Below are 25162 nucleotides of genomic sequence, written 5' to 3'. Positions count from 1 at the left end.
AGTGATAACAAACAGGTCAAAGTAACTACTTTAAAGTGCTTAGTGTTCGAATACATAAATGATGAACTTCAAAAGACACAATATAACTGCAAAATGATAATAGGCAATCCAAAGTGCTGAGTGCTCAAAAATACATAGGTGGTAAACTTCCAATGTACAATGTAGGTGACAATAGTAATACAAAAGAATAGCATCCAGATCGATGTAATCCTAAACAAGATAAAGTGCTAGTGCCAAAAAACTAAGGAATAAGGGCCAAAGTGAGTATAAGTCTTCAAACAAATGCTGGTGAATACAGTGCAAGAAGTAAAGTGCTGGGCTCCAACTGACACTCTGTGTAGGTGTAGTAATGTGAATTGGTGATCTTCCTCTTCAGTGCAGTCACACCTCAGTGTTCAATGGCTCCTTACCTTACCGCTGTAAGGTAACAGAGTAAAAGTAGCAAGTGGCAAACCAGAAATTCGGGGTCCTGCAGTAGATCACCCTAAGAATTTCTTATTGATGGCAATAGTTGCCGGTATAGGATCGCTATTGGAGAAATTAGGAGAATTAAAATAGAGCCGAAGAGAAAAAAAAAATTATATATACTGTGTGTATATATATATATATATAGATATATAGATATATAAAAAAAGAAAAGAACACACAGAAAAGGGGAGACACAAGAAGAGGAAGAATAGAATAGTGAGGAGAATAGAGAAGAAAGTGCAGGAGTCCACTGGATTAGCTCAGATCGTATGGCTTCCTGTCTGAGGGTGTAAAAAGCATTATAGTATTCACAACAGAAAGTAGTGTAGCACCAAGGCTCTGAAAGTTGGGGTTTGGGATTGCAAATCACTTTTATCTGAGTAGGGTTGTCAGCTACCATGGCATGAGAATTGTGTTATCACAGAGTGGTGATAAGTGGTATTTGATCTAAGGATTCCAGGTTTTTTCGAAAGCTGGAATTTGATCTCTTTCTATTGTTAGCATTTTGGCATGAGACATGAAAACGTTTAGTCTGGATTCAGTCTCGGGTACCTCTAGGTCGGGGGTCCTCCACGCCTTTGCGATTGTTTGACATAAATCTTTTTCTAACATAATCACATTGTTTTGATACATCTATTGTACCACTTTGAACATGTTTTAATTGTTCATGATATGTCCTTTTTATGCCTGCGGTGCTTCTTCCTTTCTTTTCTCCATGTGTTTTTAATTATTTTGATTGCTTCTGATCAGGATGCACCTGCCCCATTTGGAGTGCTTACTTTGTTATAAATATCAGTTTTTAAATCAAACATGTATGCTTTGATGAAGGATTCTTAGCCGAAACGTGTCAGTGTATAGCCTGTACCCATGTACCCATTTAACCAATAAAGTACTTTTATTCACGAGCATCCGAGTTGCCAGCCCTTTTTGATTCAAGTATGGAACTATCATAAGTATTATCTATGGAGCCTGGTGTCCTGGTGGACACATCAATTATATGGAGAAAGAGAACAGGCGACCCAAATAGTGAATTATATAAAACTGGGTATTTATTTAATAACAGCCAAGATTGTGTCAGGAAAGGGCTCACCCTTTGGTGGCACTGTTGGTCCCGTGGATCGCAGTACCGGTGTCCACCAGTGGTGTCTTCTTACAGCCAGGCTCTATAGTAAAGGATTTCACCTGCTGGTGGCACTATTAAGTCCATGGGCCGTAGTACCGGTGTCCACCAGCAGGTGTTTTGCGGCAATGTGGAGCCGACATTTTCTCCTGCGGTCAGGCATCGCCTGAGCCTGATTACAGGAGATGTGTCTAAATTCCCAGCAACTCACACACTCAAGTGGCCTTGGTATCGTCCTTTTGCCCTCACCTGCGAGCCTGTTTTCCTGAACCCGTGCCTGATCCTGAGCCTGTACCAGATCGTGATCCTATGCCTATCCTAGTCCTGTTCCTCCTGTGTTCCTGTACCTTGCACCCCTGTTCTGTATCCTGATCCCATCCACCTTCTCCCCTCTCCTATCCTATCCCTTCCCCCATCTGCTGATTCCCTGTGTATGACCCTGGCCTGGCTAATGTTTATAATTCTGGTATACCCCTTCTAGTGTTCTCCTTTTGTTTGTCTGTTGCTGTTTTTGGGTCACTGTTTTGTTGTGGGTTTATTGTATACAGTTTGTGATTGGCGGTGTGTTTATTTATATTCACTTTCTTTAATAAATTATTATTCATTTTACATGCGTTTTGGTTCTCTCTTTGCAGTCCACACAGTCTGGTCACACCTGTACATGACAGATTGGTACTCACATGAAAGCAGATGTATAAAATAGAACGAGCTGCGAGCTCACAGCCTGACATCACTTCCGGTGCCCATCTATTCCGACGTGTATCATCATGGTCACATGACTTCATCAGGGAAACTTCATAATTTCCCTGATGAAGTCAACCCACTAAGCACCCTGCAAATTTGGATGTTTACCGAACAGACGAACAGGTGATGGTCAAGCCGAACTTTTGCTCAGCCTGAACTATTCTCCCCAACACTATTCCTCTCTTCCTATCAAAATTCCTCTTAGAACGAAGCAGGGTGCATGGCTTGCCGGCGTGTGTATCTATGGATGCACACAGATAACGATTGGTAGAACGCCTGCACAGGTGCCCCTTTAGTACAGGCTTGGTAAAGGATTGACCCAGAGGAAGAGGGAATGAACAGTGCCGGCAGGGAACCACCAAAGATGAAGTAGGTGCTCTGTGCATTATCGTTACACAAAACAAGTAAATGTAACCTTTGAAAAACATTTGCCTTTACTATCACTTTAAAGCTCCTAGGGTGTGCCAGGAAGAATTGCAATATGGCAAAATTTCTTGATGACTGGTCAACTTGGTTCGCTCACCCAAAATGTACTGTACAAATATGATGCCTTCTATAACAGAGTCGAATTGCCGATATCCTTCTTCTCTTTTTCCTAGTACTACATAACGTTAATTTGCACCCTGCTGGTGTCCCCCCCCCCTACCCCTCCTCCCTACCCCAAGTCCCACTTTACCCCCCCCCCCCCTGCTGGTGCTGAACATGTTAACATTTATAACTTGTGTATTGTTGATATCTTGTAAGATCGCCTACATTACAATGGAACTGAACTATCTAATGTTTGTTTTTATGCTCCAGTTGGGACAACGGACTTGTTTGATTACTTACTTGTCTACTTTGGTAATTTTTCTGAAAATACTAATAAAGAAATATTGAAACTAAAGCTCCTAGGGTGCTGAAGATGCAAGGCAAAGTCTAGGGATATCTGCATTGTATCCAAACAGCAACTTAATACTGATTCAGGAAGGGAAAAAGTTACTTTAAAATGCATCACCAGCTAAAACTTTGTGGTAAAAGGGTTAGAGGCTCCATCAAGATTGTATTGCCATTTGGGGATATTTCCACCCCATTTTCAGTCAGTACAGGAAGTGATTAAAAATCTATGCCAATGGGGACCAAATTAATTTTTAGTACAGTAGGGAATGGTTAGAACAAACGTTTTATTCATATCTGTAGCTTTCTATTACAGTTATAAACACTGCTACATTTTCCCGTGTCATGGGGAGCAGAAAAAGAGGAAAAAAATCTCCTAAAGCCCAACACTGGGAAATTAGAAATCCCCTCCTGTATTGCGGCTGCACACACAATTCAAGTGTTAACTGCTTGTTTGTTTTAGATAAGAGTAAAAGCAATTTGGCACTCTCCCATGGCAAGTTGGCACTCTCCCATGCTTTGGTGGTGGACTGTCCCTCGGTTATAGACATCAGTCTTGATGATGTCACCACCTTAGACAGCTGGAGCATGGGAGAGAAGAGGCTACGGGAACATTTTTCATGTGTTTCTATAATTCCTTTTTTGGAGCAACTCAGAAATTAAAAATTGTACAATATATCCTTCATGTGGATTTATACAGTGAAAAAAAAAAAAAAAACCTTCCTTCTGCTCCTTCTTTATTAAAGCCCTTGATTTAATTTTGTAATGCCTGACTTCAGTTTGTATTTTTTTTTCTAGAAGGTTATAGATTATGTATTAGGTTGCCAAAAAAAAAGAGAAATTAAAATTAGCTGTGTATGTCTTTTCAGTGGCTGGAATGCACAATACAGCCAAGCATGTGAATGCGTTTTGCCTCTGATATTTGGCCAGTCTTAAAATATCTTCCACTCCCGAGTGTAGGCGGTGGAGAACTCCGAGACACAGGCTCAGGCTGCAATAAACTTTCGAAAAGTTTTTTTTTCTATAAAATTGTCAGGACGCTGTGCGCGAGAAGCCAAAGGTTAGTTTTGTTTATATTGTCTGCAATTACTTTGCATGCATAATACATAATCATTTCTAGCTCTTTAGGCTGGTTAAAGGCTGCTGCAGTAAAAAGTGATATAGTGTCTGTGTTACTGGGTCAGTCTAGTAGCTTCCACATTTGTTTTTCTACACTGATATGCTGGGTGTACTGTACTGTATACTATACATTCTCTAGAATTGTCTGGTCATTGGTTTTTGGTGTGTTAAATATGTTAACCCTCCACTGAATGGCTGTTTATACAGTGATTTGTTGATCTTTACTCAGCTGTGTGATTTTGGCAGGACTAGGTATGGGCTTTATACGTAATAAACACTATAGTAAGTACGGAGTCAGTTTGTCACTGTATAGTGAATACGCGGTCAGTTTGTTCTCAGTTCAGTTCATGCTTATGCTGTTTGTACTCGTAATACTTGTAATACTTAATACTTGTAATTTTTAGAGTAGGACAACAGAGGGATAAAACTGTGAAACTTCCACATTTATTTTCCATAAAATAATTGTATTGGTATGAAAAGAATGGATATACCCAGAATCCTCTATTTATATAGGAATGAAAGAAGAAATGAGATGTCTATTTCTTGCAAGGAACAATTTGTTTTTTTTTTGTTTTTTTTACTGTACATGGATATTTACAGACTTATAAACTAACTCCACTTTCATGAGAAAAAAAGGCAAAATTAAAAACAAATTAAAAATGAAACAAATATAATTACAACATAACTCATATTGTAATTTAATAAAATATAGGCAGCGCTGTTAACAATGTAAGATGAAATATCCGTTTTCACAGATATTCAAAAATAATGCTAATGTCCATAAACATCACCATGTGACAAAAGTGAATATGTGCACAAATTCCAAAAAATATATATAAATGTGTTTAAATATTAATTAATTATAAGTCCATATATCACATCAAGTAGGTTTGTGAAAAATAATGATAATAGCTTCCAATCTTCCACCACACCCGGTGTCAGTGAATCCTCTCCCGTCAGATGCAAAACTTACCAACTCAAATTGCCTTACACTCTCGTGTTCAGCGTGTAAACGTGTACAAAAACTCGGAATCCCAGTTCCAACCAATTCACTGCCAGAAAGCACCTCCCCACTGTTCCTTCCTGGATCTCTGCTTCCTTGATCTGCCTTGATACGTCACACATTCACTTCAGAGGGTTGCCGCACAGCCACGCCCGACATGTTTTGTCATAAAAGACTTCATGGGATTGATCATGTTTATGACGAAACATGTTGGGGTGCGGCTGTGCGGCATTTTCTGTAAAATTCAATTAAATATGGCACCTTGGTAGCGTTCTTTATAGAGTTGGTGTAAAAATGCCTCCAGAAATGTAATTTACTGCTTGTGTGATTGGCTCACTGATTTTTCCAGAAGTCTGCACTGATACAGGTCACATTTTAGGCTTCCCCTGCAACACAAATTACATTTTTGGTGAGATGATAATAAAGCATTAATCACTTTTAAAGGGATGCAAACCCTGTTTTTTCCTCATTAGAGCACTGCAAGTGCATTGGCTGACTAAATCACTCCCATTCAGACTCAGACCTGGTTCATACCTGTGCGTTTTATAGTGCATGTTCAGTTTTGCAGAAACACACTACAGTCATTTAACATGGTTTCCTATGGGTCATGTTCACGTCTGTTTTTTGAAAATGGCTAGGGACTTTTTCTGGCGTTTGGTCCCATAGACTTCAATGAATCAAAAATGTGTATTGAAAAATGCAAACTGCACCTGGAATATGCAAACTGCAACCTGCATAGGTGTGAACCAGGTCTCAGAATTCAAATGACATAGAAGGAGTTTTTATTTTTTTCAGAGTAGAAACAGGTAGGACTCTGCTACAAAGTTTGTTAAAATCCTTGCAATGTACGTAGATCACTCACAGGGGAATGTTTTTTCAACAACAAACGTGGAGGTACTCTTTAAAATATATATACAGTGGATATACAAAATCTACAGACCCCTGTTTAAATGTCAAGTTTCTGTGATATAAAAAAAAATGAGACAAATATAAATCATTTCAGAATTTATACCACCTTTAATGTGACCTAATAACTGTACAACTCATCTGAAAAACAAAGAGAAATCTTTTAGCGGGGGGAGTAAAAATAATAATAAAAAAAATAATCTGGTTGCAAAAGCGTGCACACCCTCTTATAACTGGGGATGTAGCTGTATTCAGAAATAAGCAATCACATTCAAAGTCATGATAAATAGGAGTCAGTACAGACTTGCCATCATTTAAAGTGCCTCTGATTAACCCCAAATAAAGTTCAGCTCACATGTTCTTAGTCGCATCTTACAGCAAAAGCCATGGTCCGCAGAGAGCTTCCAAAGCATCAGAGGGATCTCATTGTTAAAAAAGGTTTCAGTCAGGAGAAGGGTACAAAGGAGTTTTCAAGGCATTTGATATATCATGGAACACAGTGAAGATAATCATCAAGTGGAGAAAATATGGCACAACAGTGACAAGAACTGGACATCCCTCCAAAATTGATAAAAAGACAAGAAGAAAACTGGTCAGTAAGGCCTACAGCAACAATATAACTACTAGCTGTGTAGTACATGTGCCATCAATCTACTGTATTCTTCATATGTCTGGGCTATGGGGTAGAGGGGCAAGATATAAACCTTTTCTTACGAAGAAAAACATCCAAGCTCTGCTACATTTTGCAAAAACACATCTCAAGTCTCCCAAAAGCATGTGGGAAAATGTGTTATGGTTTGATGAAACCAAGGTTGAACTTTTTGCCCATAATTCCAAAAGATATATTTGGTGCAAAAACAAAACTGCACATCACCAAAAGAACACCATACCCACAGTGAAGACTGGTGGTGGCAGCATCATGCTTTGGGGCTGTTTTTCTTCAGCTGGAACAGGGGCCTTAGTCAAGGTAGAGGGAATTATGAACAGTTCCAAATACCAGTCAATATTGGCACAAAACCTTCAGGCTTCTGCTAGAAAGCTGAACATGAAGAGGAACTTCATATTTCAGCATGACAACGACCCAAAGCATTCATCCAAATCAACAAAGGAATGGCTTCACCAGAAGAAGATTAATGTTTTGGAATGGCCCAGACCTGAATCCGATAGAAAATCTGTGGGCTAATCTGAAGAGGACTGTGCACAGGAGATGTCCTCACAATCTGACAGATTTGGAGTAGTTTTGCAAAGAAGAGTTGGCAAATATTGCCAAGTCAAGATGTGCCATGCTGATAGACTCATACTTTAAGACTGAGTGCTGTAATAAAATCAAAAGGTGTGTCAACAAAGTATTATAAAGGGGTACGGGAGATAAGTGTGAGACAATTATGACCCTACAAAGGTACCATCCCAGACTATAGTGGGACTTTACATGTACCTTGCAGGGTCTAATTTAGGGTGACCAGACATCCCCAGTTTCAGGGGACAATCCCCGGATTGATTGATGGAGAAAAAGCCTGGGGAGCCCATGGTGGTTTACTCTGCGTTCCCCCAACACGGAAGAACACTCCCCTTTATTAAGAGCCCTTTAAATGATCCAAGTGGGATCGGCAAGTATACCTTTAACCGCCATAGGTATCACATAATGGACAAGAAATGGAGGAGTGGATAAAGCCACTACTCAATTTCCTCTGGTTGTTTCAAAACTTGATGACGTTTTAAATGGATCTGGACTGCCAATCTATAGAGAAGTATCATTGTATGTGTATATCTCCATGTGAATGATGAATGGTTCTCTTATCCCAGTTGCAGTATTAATTGAGAGCAGGGAATTCAGTCCCCTTCACTTTCTGGAATAGGTTTGATTCCCCCAGTGAGGCACAAAAAGATCCTATCCTACCCCGATGTATAGCTCATATCAACTGTGATCTCGCAAGATCCTGCAGTGTATAGAGAATTAGAGATAGAGGAGATCTCTATCTGGAAGGCACTGGTAAAATAGCCTTCCCAGGGTACATCTGTGAGGCCCTAGCAATATGACCAGTGCCTCAATCAACCAGGAAGTGGAATCCAATTGTTTATTTGATTTGCAAAATTATTTTCTGATGTTTTGTGAAGTTCCTGCAGAGCTCCATACACATGGGATTTTTAGTGTAGTAGGGGAAAGGTTAGCTTTAAGTCAAAGACACAGCTAGTAAATGAGGAACAACAGTTACACAGTGGCCTAGTTCCTCTATGGGCCCTATCACAGTTTTGTTGTCCCTTTCTGCGCACCATAATGTAGATTGTCTTTTTCTCATAGTGTTGGGTATAATTTTTCTCATAGGGTTGGGTAGGATTTCTGCCATTGACATTTGAGTGTGTTATTCTGTAAAGCTGCATCAAATACAGTGCTTACATATCAATGCAAGTTACGTAGTTGTCTCTTATGCCACGTACACACGATAATTTTTCGGCATAAAAGAAAACATCGTTTTCAGCATGTCCAAAAAACAAAGTTTTTCCAACTTCATCATTAAAAACGACATTGCCCACACACCATTGTTTAAAAAAAATGATGAACAAAGCGCGGTAACGTACAACGGCACTCTAAAGGGGAAGTTCTATTCGTCTTTGAGTTGCTTTAGCTGATTCCTTGTTAGTACAGCGTGATGAATGTGCTTACTCCATTATGATCGGTAGTTTTACCAGAATAAGCGCTCCCATCTCATAACTTGCTTCTGAGCATGCGCGGGTTTAAAACGTCGTTTTAGCCCATACACGATTATTTTTTACAAACCGAAAAATTACATTTTTTAAAACGACGTTAAAAAATGCAGCATGTTCGAAAAAAAATGTTGTTTTTCAGAAACTGAAAAACAATGTGCATCCCACACACAATCATTTTAAATGACGTTTTTAAAAACAATGTTTTCTTTCATGCCGAAAAATTATCGTGTGTACGCGGCATTAGAAGTCTGGCATTACGTAGGGTTACCAGGTCAGCCCTGTAAATCTTGACACACTTGGTTAGACATGCTGATGTCTTATAGTGTGGTCCTTCCTCCCAGCACAGCATAAATTGTTCATACACAGCAAATTCTCAAAATTAGGGTTTACACATCATTTATTTTTCTTTTACTTTAAATTTCCATGTTGTCCCCCATAGAAAACAAATACAGTGCTGCTCATAAAATAGCCTTTGGTACAAGTAAAATACATTTTAACTGCACATTGCATGGAAAATTGAATTTTAGTAACCAAAATCCACATTCAAACTTACGACATAGATACATAGGCCAGGATTCACAAGCACTTGCGCCGATGTATCTCGAGATAGACCGCGTAAATGCAAATATGCGCCGTCGTATCTGTGCGCCGTGCCCAAAAAACTAGATACGCCTGAAAATAGACTTCATCCGACCGACGTAACTTGCCTACGCCGGGGTAGAGTGGGCGCATATTTATGCTGGACGTATTTGTCGCTCCCATTGATTTTCTATTCACATATGGAAATGAGGGAGATACGCCGATTCACGAACATACGTCCGTCTGACGCAGTGCGCGTAAAGTCATACGTCCGGAGTAAAGTTATGCCCCATAAAGGAGGTGTAACTCAGCAGCATCCATGCATGCGCAGTTGGCGATACGTATCTGTCTGGCGCTCGGCCCAACATTTGCATGGGGTCACGCCTCATTAGCGTGGCTCACTTCCACTTACGCCAACTTACGCCTGAGAAACCCAGCGCAGATTTTGGAGGAAGTGCTTTGTGAATCCAGTGCTTGCCTCTCTGCGCTGCATCAGCGCAGCGTAAAGGAGATACGCTACGGCAGCATAAATATGCGCCAGTGTCTGTGAATACGGGCCATAGTATTTTTTAAAGCAAACCTGTACTTTGCCTACATGAAGACTAGGCTCACTAGATAGAAGACACTATAAGGGCTCTTTCACACGGAGCGGACCGTTTCTGGGTCCGTTCCGTGTGTCTCCGTCGGCTCAGCGGGGGATCCCCGCTGAGCTGTCGGCGGATAGGGCGGTCCCTCGCACACAGTGCAGGGACCGCCCTGTCTCAGCTCCGCTCTGCCCTATGGGGAACCGGATGCAGACGGACCGTCTGTCCGTCTGCATCAGTTCCGTTCCGCTGGACGGAAGAAAAATAGGGTTTTCTTCCGTCCGAAAACCAGATCCCGACGGACGCGGACGCTAGCGGATGCTCCATCCGCTAACGGACGCGATCCCATAGGGATGTATTACAAGTCCGTTAACTGACTTCTGAAAGGGGCCTAAGGCCGAGTACTCACGGCAGGACATGTCCGATGAAAACGGTCTGCAGACCGTTTCCATCGGACATGTCTGGCCGGGGACTGCCCGGGGACTTCTGTTCGATGGCTATACACACCATCGAACAGAAGACCGCGCGTAAACAATACGCGGGGCGTGTCCGCGGTGTCGACGCGTCGATGACGCGGTGTCGCCGTGACAATGACGCGCCGGCGTGGGCGGCCTGCCTTGAAAATGCTTCCACGCATGCGTCGAAGTCATTCGACGCATGCGAGGGATGGCGGGCGGCAGGACATGTATGGTAGGTCTGTACAGACGACCGTACATGTCCGGGCGGACAGGCTTCCAGCGGACTGTTTTAAAGCAAGTCCGGGAAACAGTTGTCTGCTCAGAAACGGTCTGTCAGACAATTGTTTGCTGGAATCCTGTCCGCGCGGCTGTACACACGACGGAACATGTCTGCTGAAATTGGTCTGCGGACCAGTTTCAGCAGACATGTTTGGTCGTGAGTACGGGGCCTAAGGGGTTAATATTATTATTTTTTTGTTTCTGTATTCCCAATGTACAGCTAAAGCTTCTCAAAGAATCTAAAATAATCTGGTATATGGTAGAACATGTAACACTTCCCCCATTAGGTGTATTTAGGCTAGCCATGGACACATAAATATCTCTCATTCAGTCCATGGGCTGAATGAGGGAAAAATAGGTTCCTCCATCCACGCTAAACACTGCCGGCTATTGTATTCAGACAACCGAAATACCCGTAGCTGCTTAAATACCTGAACAGTGATTGTATCCTCTGTTCGCCTGACCATTTTATACCCAGCTCTTTTGCTCTTTTATTAAAAATATATCGACAGGTGCCACCATGGCTATAATTTCATCCAATTTATCTGGAATCAGTCCAAATTTGAGCTGTCTGCAATGGCAAGCTGGAATAACTAATTCATAGTTGTGCCTACTATCAAGTGAATTATTACTTTGCCTACTTCAGGTAAAATGCATGTTCCCTTTAACCACTTGCCGACCAGCCGCCGTCGTTTTACGGTGGCAGGTCGGCTCCCCTGCGCGAGAGCACGTAATATAACGTCGGCTCTCGTGCAGGCCACTAGGGGTGCGTGCGCGCCCCCCGCTCACCCCCGACTCCCGTGCGTGTGCCCGGCGGCGCAATTGCTCGTTATAAAGCGGGGACCGGGAGCTGTGTGTAAACACACAGCTCCCGGTCCTGTCAGGGAGAGAAATGCTGATCTTCTGTTCATACAATGTATGAACAGAAGATCAGTAATTTCCCCTAGTGGGGCCACCCCCCTACAGTTAGAACACACCCAGGGAACATACTTAACCCCTTCCCCGCCCCCTAGTGTTAACCCCTTCACTGCCAGTGGCATTTTTATAGTAATCCAATGCATTTTTATAGCACTGATCGCTATAAAAATTACAATGGTCCCAAAAATGTGTCAAAAGTGTCCGAAGTGTCCGCCATAATGTCGCAGTACCAAAAAAAATCGCTGATTGCCGCCATTACTAGTAAAAAAAAAATATTAATAAAAATGCCATAAAAATACCCCCTAAAAACCCTACACATAGTACAGTAAAACACTGGCTAGGCATGCAGTTAACCCTTTGATCGCTCTAGAATTATAACCCCTTCCCAGACAGTGTCATTAGTACAGTGCCAGTGCATTTTAGTACTGATCACTGTATTTAGTGTAACTGGTTCCTACAAAGTGTCAGTTAGTGATTGACTGTCACCACCATTACTGGTATAAAAATAAATAAATAAAAATTCCAGCATATATACCATAGTTTGTAGACGCTATAACTTTTGCGCAAACCAATCAATAAACGCTTATTGGGATTTTTTTTACCAGAAATATATAGTAGAATACATATTGACCTAAATTTATGAAGAATTTTGTTTATTTGATCTATTTTATTGCAGAAATAAAAAAACATTGTCAGTATTTTTTTGTTTATAGCAAAAAAAAAAAAAAATGCAGTGGTGATCATATACCACCAAAAGAAAGCTCTATTTGTGGGAAAAAAAAGATTTTTTTGGGGTACAGCATTGCATGACTGCGCAATTGTCAGTTAAAGTAACTCAGTGTCGTATCACAAAAAATGGCTTGTTTATGAAGGGGGTATATCTTCCGGAGGTCAAGTGGTTAAAGTAATTGTAAAGCTTAATTTATTATTTTAATAAAATAACAAACATGTTATACTTACCACCATTTCACAGAGCAGCGCTGATCCTCCTCTTCTCAGGACTAGCTTACATGCTTGCTCCTTAGCCTTGTTCCATAAAAAACACAGACACACAGAGTAGGGCTTGGCCCCACCCACCGCTCCCTCATCACTGGCTCTGATTGACAGCAGTGAGAGACAATGGGGGGTTATTTACAAAAGGCAAATCCACTTTGCACTACAAGCTCTGCTGATTTTATTATCCAATCGTGCAAGCTAAAATGCTGTTTTTTATTTTCCTTGCATGTCCCCCTCAGTGACTGCACTTCCATGTGCACTTTGCACTTGTAGTTTGCACTTGTAGTGGATTTGCCTTTCGGAAATAATCCCCAATGTCTCCTGCTGCTGAGCCAATGAGGAGAGAGAGAGAAACTAGGTATGCATTTAAGAGGGGAAGACTGCGTGGGGCATGCATGCAAAAGTGTTTTTTTACCTTACTGCATATAATGCAGTAAGGTAAAAAAAACTCCTGCCTTTACAACCACTTTAAGGTAAAAAATGCTTATGCCGCGTACACATAATCGGTCAAACCGATGAGAATGGTCTGATGGACCGTTTTCATCGGACCAAACCGATCGTGTGTGGACCCCATCGGTTATTTATCCATGGGTTAAAAAAAAGCAATCTTGTTTTAAATTTAACCGATGGATACCTAACCGATAGAAAAAAAAGGATCGTTAGTAGGCACAACCATCGGTTAAAAATCCACGCATGCACAGAATAAAGTCGACGCATGCTTGGAAGCATTGAACTTCTTTTTTTTCACCACGTCGTTGTGTTTTACGTCACCGCGTTCTGACACGATCGTTTTTTTAACTGATGGTGTGTAGGCACGACTGACCATCAGTCAGCTTCATCGGTTAACCGATGAAAACGGTCCATCAGACCGTTCTCATGGGATGGACTGATCGTGTGTACACGGCATTAGACTTTACAGCCACCTTTATTATTAATGTTTAACATGTTTAACAGATAAAATAAATAAAATATTTTAAATATGTTATTGTACAGTCCTGATCGTAATTAAATAAATAAAATACATTTAAAAACCAATATATTGTACATTATACATTTCCTACAAGTTATGGTTCTCTCCTTCCTTCTGAGCTGAGGGTTTTGCTACTATCATACTACAAGTACCACTGACTAAAATATCCCAGGGAAAATGTAATTTAGCTCAATGTCCTGTTCCAGCCTGGATCTCATATTTAGAGCCTAAGTGCTCTTTTTCAGCGACACATCTTTCAGCAAGTTTATGATGACAACCTATAATCTTGTTGCATGCCTGAAGTGTAAAATCTATCGGTGTTATATTACAGAAACATAGAAAACATTTAGTCATTCTATTTTACAGAGTGAAGAGCTTTACAAAGATTAAAGCACAGATCCTATCTTACAGAGAAATAGTAATGATGGTTTGGGGGTCAGTTTTGTTTATTTTTATAGAAAACTGTGTATATAGATTTTTATATATATATATATATATATATATATATATATATATATATATATATATATAGCTATATCTATCTATATATATATATATATATATATATATATATATATATATATATATATATATATATATATACATACATACGTGTAGCACTACCCCCGGAGGAGCTGCTGGTTTGTTTTGGGTGGCACATTTACCTTGTGGCTCTTTCGAATTCTTAGGGGTGAATGGTGCATATAGCAGTAGTAAAGGAATGTCCGCAACAAGTGTCTTTTCTGTGTTCTTTATTACCCAGCCGGGTAAAAACAATGAACTGGTGATGAAAGGATAGAGTTTGAAAGAAGAAGGAGAACAGCAGGTTCAGGCGTAGTATTTGGAACAGTCCTGCTCCCATATGTAACACTTTCCGTACCACTCCTGCCTGAGTGGGCTTAGTGTACCCGGACAGGCCTCTCTCACTGACCTGGCAGCCAGAGTATCACTCAAACCTTTTTAAGATAAAATCTCTGCCACAGACCCTCCTGAAATGGACGTCAGGGAGACACCTCTGCCACAGGCCCTCTCTGATTGCAGTTATGGAGGCAATCCTCAGATGAATTACGCCTGGATCTCTTTCTTAACGTCGCCCAGATACAGACTAACAGGTGATCAATCCTTCAGTGTCCGGCTACCTTGATCCCCGGTGGTTTGTCGAAATCCTTTTGGATCGCCAGCCTCTCATTGGCGCTCCTCAGACGGACTCCCCACCGAACAGCTATACCGCTTGGGATCCTCAAAGGTGGGAACCCAGTCGATCACTGGGTCCCCGTCGCTGCTCAAATGTTCCGGACCAACATGGTCCCAGAACCAGGAACACCACGTGGCACGCACGCCCCAGCCAGGTAGGCCATAACGCCGGGGCGACGTGATGTGGTCACCCTAAAGGTGGGTGCCACACTGGAAGAAGAACCCAGACTCAATGGTGTCTGTTCCATAAGTACCCTCTCCCAGCATGCCCAGCGAGGACACTTCCTCCTGATTGGCTGCTGGTAAAGGACACCCAAGCCTCAACTCCACTGGTGCCACCTGTCGTCCCGGGGTGGGATAACACCCCAGCAACAACAAAATGAGCCCACAGTACAGCTAAGCTGAAACAGAGACCCTACTCAAACATTGTAATTGGAATCAGAGTCATTAGCACTCTGATCACCCTCTAAATTTCAATAGTAACACAATAGCATCGGTACTTGGAAGTAACCAGGCGCTACATACAGTATATAGATAGACATATATGCAAATGTTTTACCCGCTTGAAAAAAAATGCTGTAAAGTGAGGATGCTTTCAATGAGTAGTATTTACCGTACGTACTTACTTAGCTTTTAAAAAATATAAAAATGAAGGAACACTAGTGTTGTTTAAATGTTACAAAGAATATAACAGGATATGCAAAAAGGAAATCAAGGATGCAAAAATTCAAAACGAACGACAGATTGCAAAAGATAGTAGGACAAACCCCAAAAAATTCTTTAAATATATTAATAGTAAAAAGGTGAAGTCTGAGCATGTAGGCCCCTTACAAAATAATCTAGAGTGGGTGACTGGGGACAAAGAGAAGGCAAATTTATTAAATGTTTTCTTCAGCTCTGTGTATACAATGGAGCATGGGGGAGCTCATGTCCAAAATGGGGGTGGGAGTGACACAGCCCCAAATCCACAATGGCTCAAAAGTGATATGGTCCAGAAATATTTAGACAGAATAAAGGTGGATAAAGCACCTGGACCTGATGGCATCCATCCACGGATCCTAGGTGAGTTGAGCTCTGTCATTTCAAAGCCACTGTATCTAATATTTAGGGACTCATTAAAGACAGGAATAGTACCACTGGATTGGCGCAGGGCCAATGTGGTGCCCATATTTAAAAAGGGAACAAAGTCTTTACCAAGTAACTATAGACCTGTTAGTTTAACTTCTATAGTTGGGAAGATACTGGAACGTTTAATAAAAGACCACATGGATGAGTTCTTGCTGGAAAAAAACTATTTAAGCAGCAGTCAACATGGATTCATGAAAGACAGAAGTTGTCAGACAAACCTGATTTCCTTTTATGAAGAGGTAAGTAAAACCCTGGACAGAGGCGTGGCTGTGGACGTGATATATTTGGATTTTGCAAAAGCGTTCGATACAGTTCCGCACACACAGCTCATGTGTAAGGTAAGGTCTACAGGATTGGATATATCAGTTTGTAAATGGATAGAAAACTGGCTGAAAGACAGAATTCAGAGAGTCGTGGTTAATGATTCTTACTCTGAATGGTCCAATGTTATCAGTGGTGTACCCCAAGGTTCAGTGCTGGGACCCTTACTTTTCAATATATTTATAAATGATATTGGGTCTGAGATCAAAAGTAACATTTCTGTCTTTGCAGATGACACCAAGCTATGCAGTGGAATAACGTCCTTACAGGATGTCTCCAATTTACAAGCCGACCTCAATGCTCTGTCTGATTGGGCGACTAAGTGGCAGATGAGGTTTAATGTAGATAAATGTAAAGTTATGCACTTGGGGGCTAAGAATATGCATGCATCATACATACTAGGGGGAGTACAACTGGGGGGGTCTGTAGTGGAGAAAGATCTGGGGGTTTTAGTTGATCATAAGCTCAATAATGGCATGCAATGCCAAGCTGCGGTTTCCAAAGCGAGCAAAGTCCTTTCTTGTATTAAGAGAGGTATGGACTCCAGAGACAGAGATATAATTTTGCCCCTGTACAAATCATTAGTAAGACCTCATCTGGAATATGCAGTTCAGTTTTGGGCACCAGTTCTCAAAAAGGATATAGGAGAACTGGAGAAAGTGCAGAGAAGAGCAACCAAATTGATAAGAGGCATGGAGGAGCTCAGCTATGAGGAAAGATTAGAGGAACTAGATTTATTCACTCTTGAGAAGAGGAGAATAAGGGGGGATATGATCAACATGTACAAATATATAAGAGGTCCATACAGTGAACTTGGTGTTGAGTTATTCACTTTACGGTCATCACTGAGGACAAGGGGGCACTCTTTACGTCTAGAGGAAAAGAGATTTCACCTCCAAATACGGAAAGGTTTTTTCACAGTAAGAGCTGTGAAAATGTGGAACAGACTCCCTCCAGAGGTGGTTCTGGCCAGATCAGTAGATTGCTTTAAGAAAGGTCTGGATTCTTTCCTAAATGTACAGAATATAACTGAGTACTAAGATTTGTAGGTAAAGTTGATCCAGGGTAAATCCGATTGCCTCTCGGGGGATCAGGAAGGAATTTTTTCCCCTGCTGTAGCAAATTGGATCATGCTCCGCTGGGGTTTTTTGCCTTCCTCTGGATCAACTGTGGGTATGAAGTTGGGTGTATAGGATTTTACTGTGTTTTTTTATTTTGTTTTTTGTGGTTGAACTGGATGGACTTGTGTCTTTTTTCAACCTGACTAACTATGTAACTATGTAACTATGTAACTATGTAACTATGTACTCATTTTTAAAACCTAAAAAAAAATCAAATTAATCTTTCCCTCTCTTCTGGCATCTTCCCCGATTCTCTAAAACATGCACTTTTTATTTAAAAAGCCTTCCTTGGACCCCACCAATCTTAACAACCTACACCCAATTTCCTTGCTCCCCTTTTCATCCAAACTCCTTATATTTCCTCCTCTCCTCTTCCTTTCTCTGTCGGGGTTCCCCAAGATTCTGTTCTTGGACCTCTCCTATTCTCAATCTACATCTCCTCCCTGGGTCAGCTGATAGCATCCCATGCCTTTCAATATAATTTCTATGCTTATAACACCCAAATCTATCTCTCTGCCCCTCAGCTCACTCCATTAGTCTCCTCGGGCACCACTAATTTACTAACGGACATATCAGGCTGGATGTCACACCACTTTCTCAAGCTCAATGTGTCCAAAACTGAGCTCATATTATTTCCCTTTCCCACGTGCCCCTTCCCCTGACATCTCTGTCAAGATCAGTGGCACAACCATCAACCCATCCCCGCATGCCAGGTGTGACAGGAGTCACTTTGGGCTGGGGGCTAGTGGCACCCAGAATTCCTTAGAGACGTTAGGAAACCCTTGCTTCAGCTCCCCATGAACCTCCTATGTCTAAGTTACCCCTGTGTCTATTAGGGGCACAGGGTGACCAAGAAAATGATGGACAGCTAGTAACAGACATTGAGAGTGTGGCTTGGATTACTTAAAATGGAACATTTATCCACAATATCTCCCAGGAAATATACAAAGACTATTCCTGGTATTCCTGGTTTATTTAATTCTGAACTATACATGTTAATTGAAAGAGCTGATCACATTGGCCTCTGTACAATGTAGAAGATTGTCAGTCTGGACACAACTGCTATTGTGTGAAGGTGTCCTGTGTTTATACTTATGATAATGTCTAATCTACTGTGTAAAGCTCAGTGACAACAAGTCTTACCTGTAGTGAAATCCTGATTAATCACAACAATGGCCATGTGGGCATGGAGTCACCTTGGCTGCTTTAAGTGACTAGTTAATTAGCTATGTTAATTCTGTTAATTCCGCTATTCATCTCTGCCAATCCCTCTATTGTTTACCACTAACCCAACAAATTAAATGTAAAGTACTAACAATAACTTACAAAGTTCTCCACAACTTGGCTCATAGCTACATCACTAACCTAGTCTCAAAATACCAACCAAATCGTTCTCTTTGTTCCTCTCAAGACATCAAGCTCTCTAGTTCTCTTGTCACCTCCTCCCATGCTCACCTCCAGGACTTCTCCCAAGCCTCTCCCATCCTCTTGAATTTCCTACCCCAATCTGTCCGACTATCTCCTACTCTATCCACTTATAGGTGATCCCTGAAAAGTTTTCTCATCATTGAAGCCTACCCTGCCTCCACCTAACAACTGTACTTTTATTTTCTTTGTCAGCTCATCCCCCACAGTTATATTACATGACCTTCCCTTTTAGATTGTAAGCTCTAACAAGCAGGGACCTCTGATTCCTCCTGTATTGAATTGTATTGTAACTGTAGTATTTGCCCTAACGTCGCTAAACACCTTAGCAAACCGTTGATGCTATATAAATGTATAATAAAGGTAAAATATACTATATATATATATATATATATATATATATATATATATATATATATATATATATTTATATATATATACAATAATATGGTGTGTTCATCTGTTGCCTTTAAAACATCAATTCTCCTAGATATACTTACACAAAGTTTTATAAGGAACTTGGAAGGTGGGTAGCTCCAGAAATCTAGGAGAACTAACTACAGTTCTGTGGCAGGTAGTCCATAGTACAGTGTATTCAGACAGTCCTGGTTGCTTTTGTCTCTTCATGTAACTCCAGAAAGACTCAGTAAGATCGAGATCTGTGTTTGGGTCATACCATCTTTCAGGACTCTTTGTTCTTCTATTTGGGCTCATTGTCCTCCTGCAGAATTAATTTTGTGACACCTCCATGATTTTATTCCATGATGAATAAGTATCTTACTTACATTTTCAGCATTAAGGAGGCCAATTATTGTGACCAAATCTCCAACCTCATGTGTACAAATGCAACCCTAAACCTTCAAGGAACCTCACTGATGCCTTTAGACTCTCCTCCTTGTACCATATGCCAGGCCACTGTGAACAAACTAAATTCTGTTACAGACAAAAAATTTCACATTTGGGCTCAATCCACAGCACCTGCTGACACTTTTTTCACACACCACTCTGTTCAAAACTCTTGTCAGATTTTTAGTCTCTCTTCCGGGACTCGGTTACAGAGATATACCGTATATACTCGAGTATAAGCTGAGATTTTCAGCCCTTTTTTTTAGGCTGAAATTGCCCCCCTCGGCTCATACTCGAGTATATACTCCTGACTGTGTACCTGATTATGGTGCAGAGTCAGCCATTGTAGAAAAGTCACGCCGCCTCCTCGTTCTGTTTATCTGATTATGGTGCGTGCACTGCAGAGTCAGACGGCGAGCGGCCATTCTTGAAAAGTCAGGCCTCCTCCTCGTTCTGTTCCGTGATAGGCGGAACACGCAGTTTCCCAGCAGACACTGTGTTTAGTGTTCCGCCTATCACTGACATTCTTTCATCCTCTTGTCCGAGGATGGTTTCACTACACAGTGAGAGAAAATCTGCAACAAGAAAATAGATGTAATTAAAAATCATTATAATTTTGCTAAAGAAAAGCATTTTTATTTGTTTGTGTTTCTGTTCGAGAGCTCCCCTCATGTCATGTCTGTTATAACGCAGTAAGTGGGGGTAAACCCCGGATAGCAGTAAAATCTTAAACCTACCCCATTCTACCGAAAATTATCAAAAGCATTTTTGTTCGGATGCACACTTTACAAATGCATAAGCCGAGGTTTACTTTAGTGAAGCTGCTTGTGAAAAATATGAGCAGCTCCTGAGAGATAAAAGAGGGCTTAAAGGGGTTGCAAAAATTTGTGTTTTTTCACCTTAATGCATCCTATGCATTAAGGTGAAAAAACACCTGGCAATCACGGGCCCCCCAGCCCCCCCATTTTACTTACCTGAGCCAATTCACCTGCTCGGCTCGTCTCAGGCGTCCTCTTCTCCACGGAGTCTCTGCGTTGATTGGATAGATTGATAGCAGCGCAGCCATTGGCTCCTGCTGCTGTCAATCAAATCCAATGACGCGGCCGCCGGGGGGCGTTCATGGACGCCGAATGTATGACAGGGGAGCACGCCTGCAAGGTAACCCCCTTGTGATTGATTTATTTTTAGGCATTTGGAAACTCACTCGCCAAAATCTCATTTTAGCATTATCATGTGTGTAGTTTTAAAGCCTAAGTTTACCTACAAAAAAAAAATACTAAATAAGCACAAGGTATACTTACCTTCAGTGTGTCCCTTGTGCTTTTGTCTTCTAGTTCAGAAGTAATCTTCCTCCTCTGATGCCAGGGCAGTGGGGGTAAATAGATTTGAGACTTTCATCATAAGAGTGTCCCAGCCCAGCTCACCCACCCATCACCCATTCATAGAAGCCATTAATAAAACTTCTATGATTGAAACAGGATCTATGAATGGAGGGATGGGAACTTTTCAATCGTCCACCCGCCTTCCATTCTAAGATCCTGTTTCAATCAATACTATAAAATTCCTGATGGAGGTGTTATAGCTCTTCTAGAGGACATTGAATATTGTATATGGCCTTATATTTGTTTGCAGAGAAAGGGAATTTTTTAGATAAAAATGTGTGGTTTTAAAACTCTCTATTGAAAAAATGATAGAACTAGTTTTTTATTTTATGGAGAAATGTATTATAGTATATACAGTCTGAATTATTTTAGTAACATTTATGTAAAAATATTTTTTTACAAACATTTTAAGTCTATGTTGTGTTCCCTATTTTTATGGCTATATTCCACGGAGAGATTTTTTAATGTTCCCCCTAGTGCTCATTGTGGCATTAGCCTTCCTGCCTAATGACTGTATAGATAGGTTCAGAGATTTAGTCACCACGTATTGTTTTGGAACTGCTTTAAGTGGGCTGCCAAGGATAAATAGCAACATTATAAATAATAAGGAACAGAAAATTCTGCATTACTAAAACAAATATCTAAGAAACAACCGCAACCAGCTGTTTTATATAAACTCTTTCATTTATACCTTCTACTGATAAAAGACAAAACCAAATAGGTATACCTTTTAAAAACAGCCTTCAGCTATGATCCTGTATTCCTTCAAAATAGAGCAGAAACAACATAGGCAATGTCATAATGTAAAAGCGTGTAAACAATGTTCATCTAAGAAACCTATATACAGTTCCATGAAAAAGTATTCATACCCCTTGACATTTTCCACATTTTGTCATGTTGCAACCAGAAATGCAGTGGAAGGAAAATGATAAATGTTTTTTCAAATGTTTTTGCAAATAAATATGTGAAAAGTGTGGCATGCATTTGTATTCAGCCCCCTAATACCCCTAAATCTAGTGGAACCAATTGCATTCAGAAGTCACCTAATTAGTAAATCCTGTCCACCTGTGTGTAATTTAATCTCAGTATAAATACAGCTGTTCTGTGAAGCCCTCATAGGTTTGTTAGAGAACCTTAGTGAACAAACAGCATCATAAAGGCCAAGGAACACACCAGACATGTCAGAGATAAAGTTGTGGAGACGTTTAAAGCATGTCTCAGTTATAATAAAATATTCCAAGCTTTGATTATCTCATGGAGCACTGTTTAATCCATCATCTGAAAATGGAAAGAGTATGGCACAACTGTAAACCTACCAAGACATGGCAGTCCACCTACACTGACAGGCCGGGCAAGGAGAGCATTAATCAGAGAAGCAGCCAAGAGGCCCATGGAAACTCTGGAGGAGCTGCAGAGATCCACAGCTCAGGGGGGAGAATCTGTCCACAGGACATCTATTAGTCGTGCACTCCACAAATCTGCCCTTTATGGAAGAGTGTCAAGAAGAAAGCTAATGTTGAAAGAAAGCCATAAGAAGTCCGGTTTGCAGTTTGTGAGAAGTCATGTGGGGGGGGGGGGGGTACAGAAAACCTGTGGAAGAAAGTGCTCTGGTCAGATGAGACCAAAATGTAACTTTTTGGCCTAAAAGTAAAACCCTTTGTGTGGTTGAAAACTAACACTGCACATAACCCTGAACAGCAGCATCATGTTGTGGGGATAATTTTCTTAAGCAGGGACAGGGAATATGGTCATCTCCATGGCAAGATGGATGGAGCCAAATACAGGGCAATCTTAGAAAAAAACCTGGCTGCAAAAGGCTTGAGACTGAGGCAAAGGTTTACCTTCCAGCAGGAAATTGAAAATTGCTGTTCACAGACGCTCTCCATCCAATTTGACAGAGCTTGAGCTATTTTGCAAAAAAGAATGGGCAAAAATGTCTCTCTCTGGATGCAGTGGCATCTCCAGCTTTCATATTTAGGGGGGGCACAACTATAAAATGCAATTATTTATATATACAGTATATATATATATATATATATATATATATATATATATATATATATATATATATATATTGTGACAGGAAGTCGGGTAAATCTGTGGGTGTTGTCACAAACGGGACACACATTTCTGCCTTGCTTAGACAATACACTAATCATTATTAGGCGTCGGCTGCGAGAAATAGCCAGACAAGGTCTAAGGGCGTGGAAAGACTCCAGCTGTTCAGAGTGAGGCAATTAAGGCCTCTATAAGTAGTCCAAAGGATTACCACTAATTGGCTGCATCATCCTGAGTCTGTGTGAGTAAGGAGAGCAGTGCCAGAAGGTCTTCTGTGGAGGTGAGGAGAGGATTGATTTTTCTGTGTGATAAAAATCAAAAGACTATTGTTTTGTGCTGTATGACCAGCACTGTCTACCCAGCAGTAGGCTGTGTTAGACTTCATAGATAGGTTCCTGTGTGGAAGGTAGACGCCCAAAGTGGCTAGGATTTATTTTATGTTTGATTTTGTTTATGCTGTTTGGATGCTTGCAATTGTTTTCCAGCAAGATGGGAAAATAAACCAGAAACATTGTTTTCAACCATCTTCAACTGCCAGTCTGTATAAATTCAGTGTGTGGTGAACCCATCCAAGGGGTCACACACCCCGCTACCGAGCTAACCCCTCACAATATATATATATATATATATATATATATATATATATATATATCCTGGGGCCCTTTACTACAATCCCATAACGGGCCCTTTCACATGTTCTGCAGTGAGCTCCCTTCCCACTATACTGGGGCCCCCCAGGGTGGCAGAAAACAAGAGATATATGTCACCAGCGCACCAAGAAAATATAAGGGTCCAAAGCAGTGGGAGAACTCTCAGGGTTGCAAAGGTTGTCTTGCCACCGGGTCCTGGTGTTCTGCCACTGTGGGGTTCCCAGCTGTCCTGTCCCTGCTATTGACAGTGCTGGTCTGGCACCTGTCTCCTTGGCAGCGGCGGCAGTCTATTAGGACCTAGTGCTGGTCACATTATGGGTGCATGCAGGGGAAGGCTGGCACTATTGGTTATAGAGAGCATAGCCCCCGGCTAGTCAACTAGCAGCAGTAATGCTGTATAACCTTCTCTGTAGATATGCTGATCGGGATGTGATCCAGGTTATGCTCCCAGTCAGATCTAATAAACACAATATTTATTATTATCAAGAGTACAAACACATATATAAAATCAACCGTATGTTCAGCAGCCATGTGGGCTCTATGCCTGTAAAGTGTGGGCTTTGATCAATAAAATCACTGATATTTAAAACTAGGATTAGACTAGGAGCATCACCTGGATTGCATCCCGATCAGCATGTCAGAGAAGGCTCCACTGCTGCTAAGCAACCTGCAGGGAGCTCAATTGTCTACAACCAACAGAGATGGGCTCGGGTGTGTTTGAAATCCCACATGCCCAATCTCGCCAGGAAGCCGACACTCCACAGTGCTAAACCAAAGCCAGTAAGATATTTCCTGATCTGTGCAGCTGCGGACCGGGAAATGTCTCACTGCCTGTGATTAGTGCTGTACAGTGTAGGCTTCCTGGCAGGCTCTGGCATGTGGAATTTTGAACATGCCTAGCCCATCTCTAACAACAAATTGTGCTGGCCCTCCTGTACATCATCCCCATAAAGTAACCAGCACTGGGTCCCAATGTACTGCCGCTGCTGCCATGGAGACAGAGACCAGCGCTGTGAATAGCCGCGACAGGACAGCAACTCCGGTTGTTCCACCACTGGTCCACACTGGGAGCATTCCCCCATATACCTATAATGTATAGATGGGGGAATTGGATAATTTTCTTTTTTTTTTTGTATTTAAAGGGGTGGTTCCACCTAAAACTCATTTCTAACAATGTATTCGTAAGACCCGTTACACTGCGGGTAGGCTGGCTTCTTTTTTTTTTTCCCCGTACATACCGAGATCTCGGGGTCTCGTCCCTAGGCGGTGGGCGTTCCTATTTGATTGACGTTCCTCGGACGGGCGCATACGTGA

At 41.3% G+C, this 25162-nt stretch overlaps 1 protein-coding gene across 2 annotated transcripts in view; it reads left to right on the top strand.

Moving 5' to 3' along the window:
* The window catches only part of SGCG (sarcoglycan gamma), a 384547-nt gene that overhangs the window by 126648 nt on the left and 232737 nt on the right, over positions 1 to 25162 (top strand). Inside the window, exon 1 of one of the 2 annotated variants that reach the window (XM_040340520.1) lies at positions 4176 to 4265. The exons of the other annotated variant lie outside the window; for it this stretch is intronic. The gene's annotated coding sequence lies outside the window, so the exon portion shown is untranslated. Of the gene's footprint in view, positions 1 to 4175; positions 4266 to 25162 lie in introns of those variants that run through there. 2 annotated transcript variants of the gene reach the window in all.

The sequence above is a fragment of the Rana temporaria genome, chromosome 2, assembly GCF_905171775.1.
Source record: "Rana temporaria chromosome 2, aRanTem1.1, whole genome shotgun sequence".
Classification (NCBI taxonomy): domain Eukaryota; kingdom Metazoa; phylum Chordata; class Amphibia; order Anura; family Ranidae; genus Rana; species Rana temporaria.
Note: the sequence above shows the minus strand (reverse complement) of the source record. Positions and strands in the feature narration are given on the sequence as shown.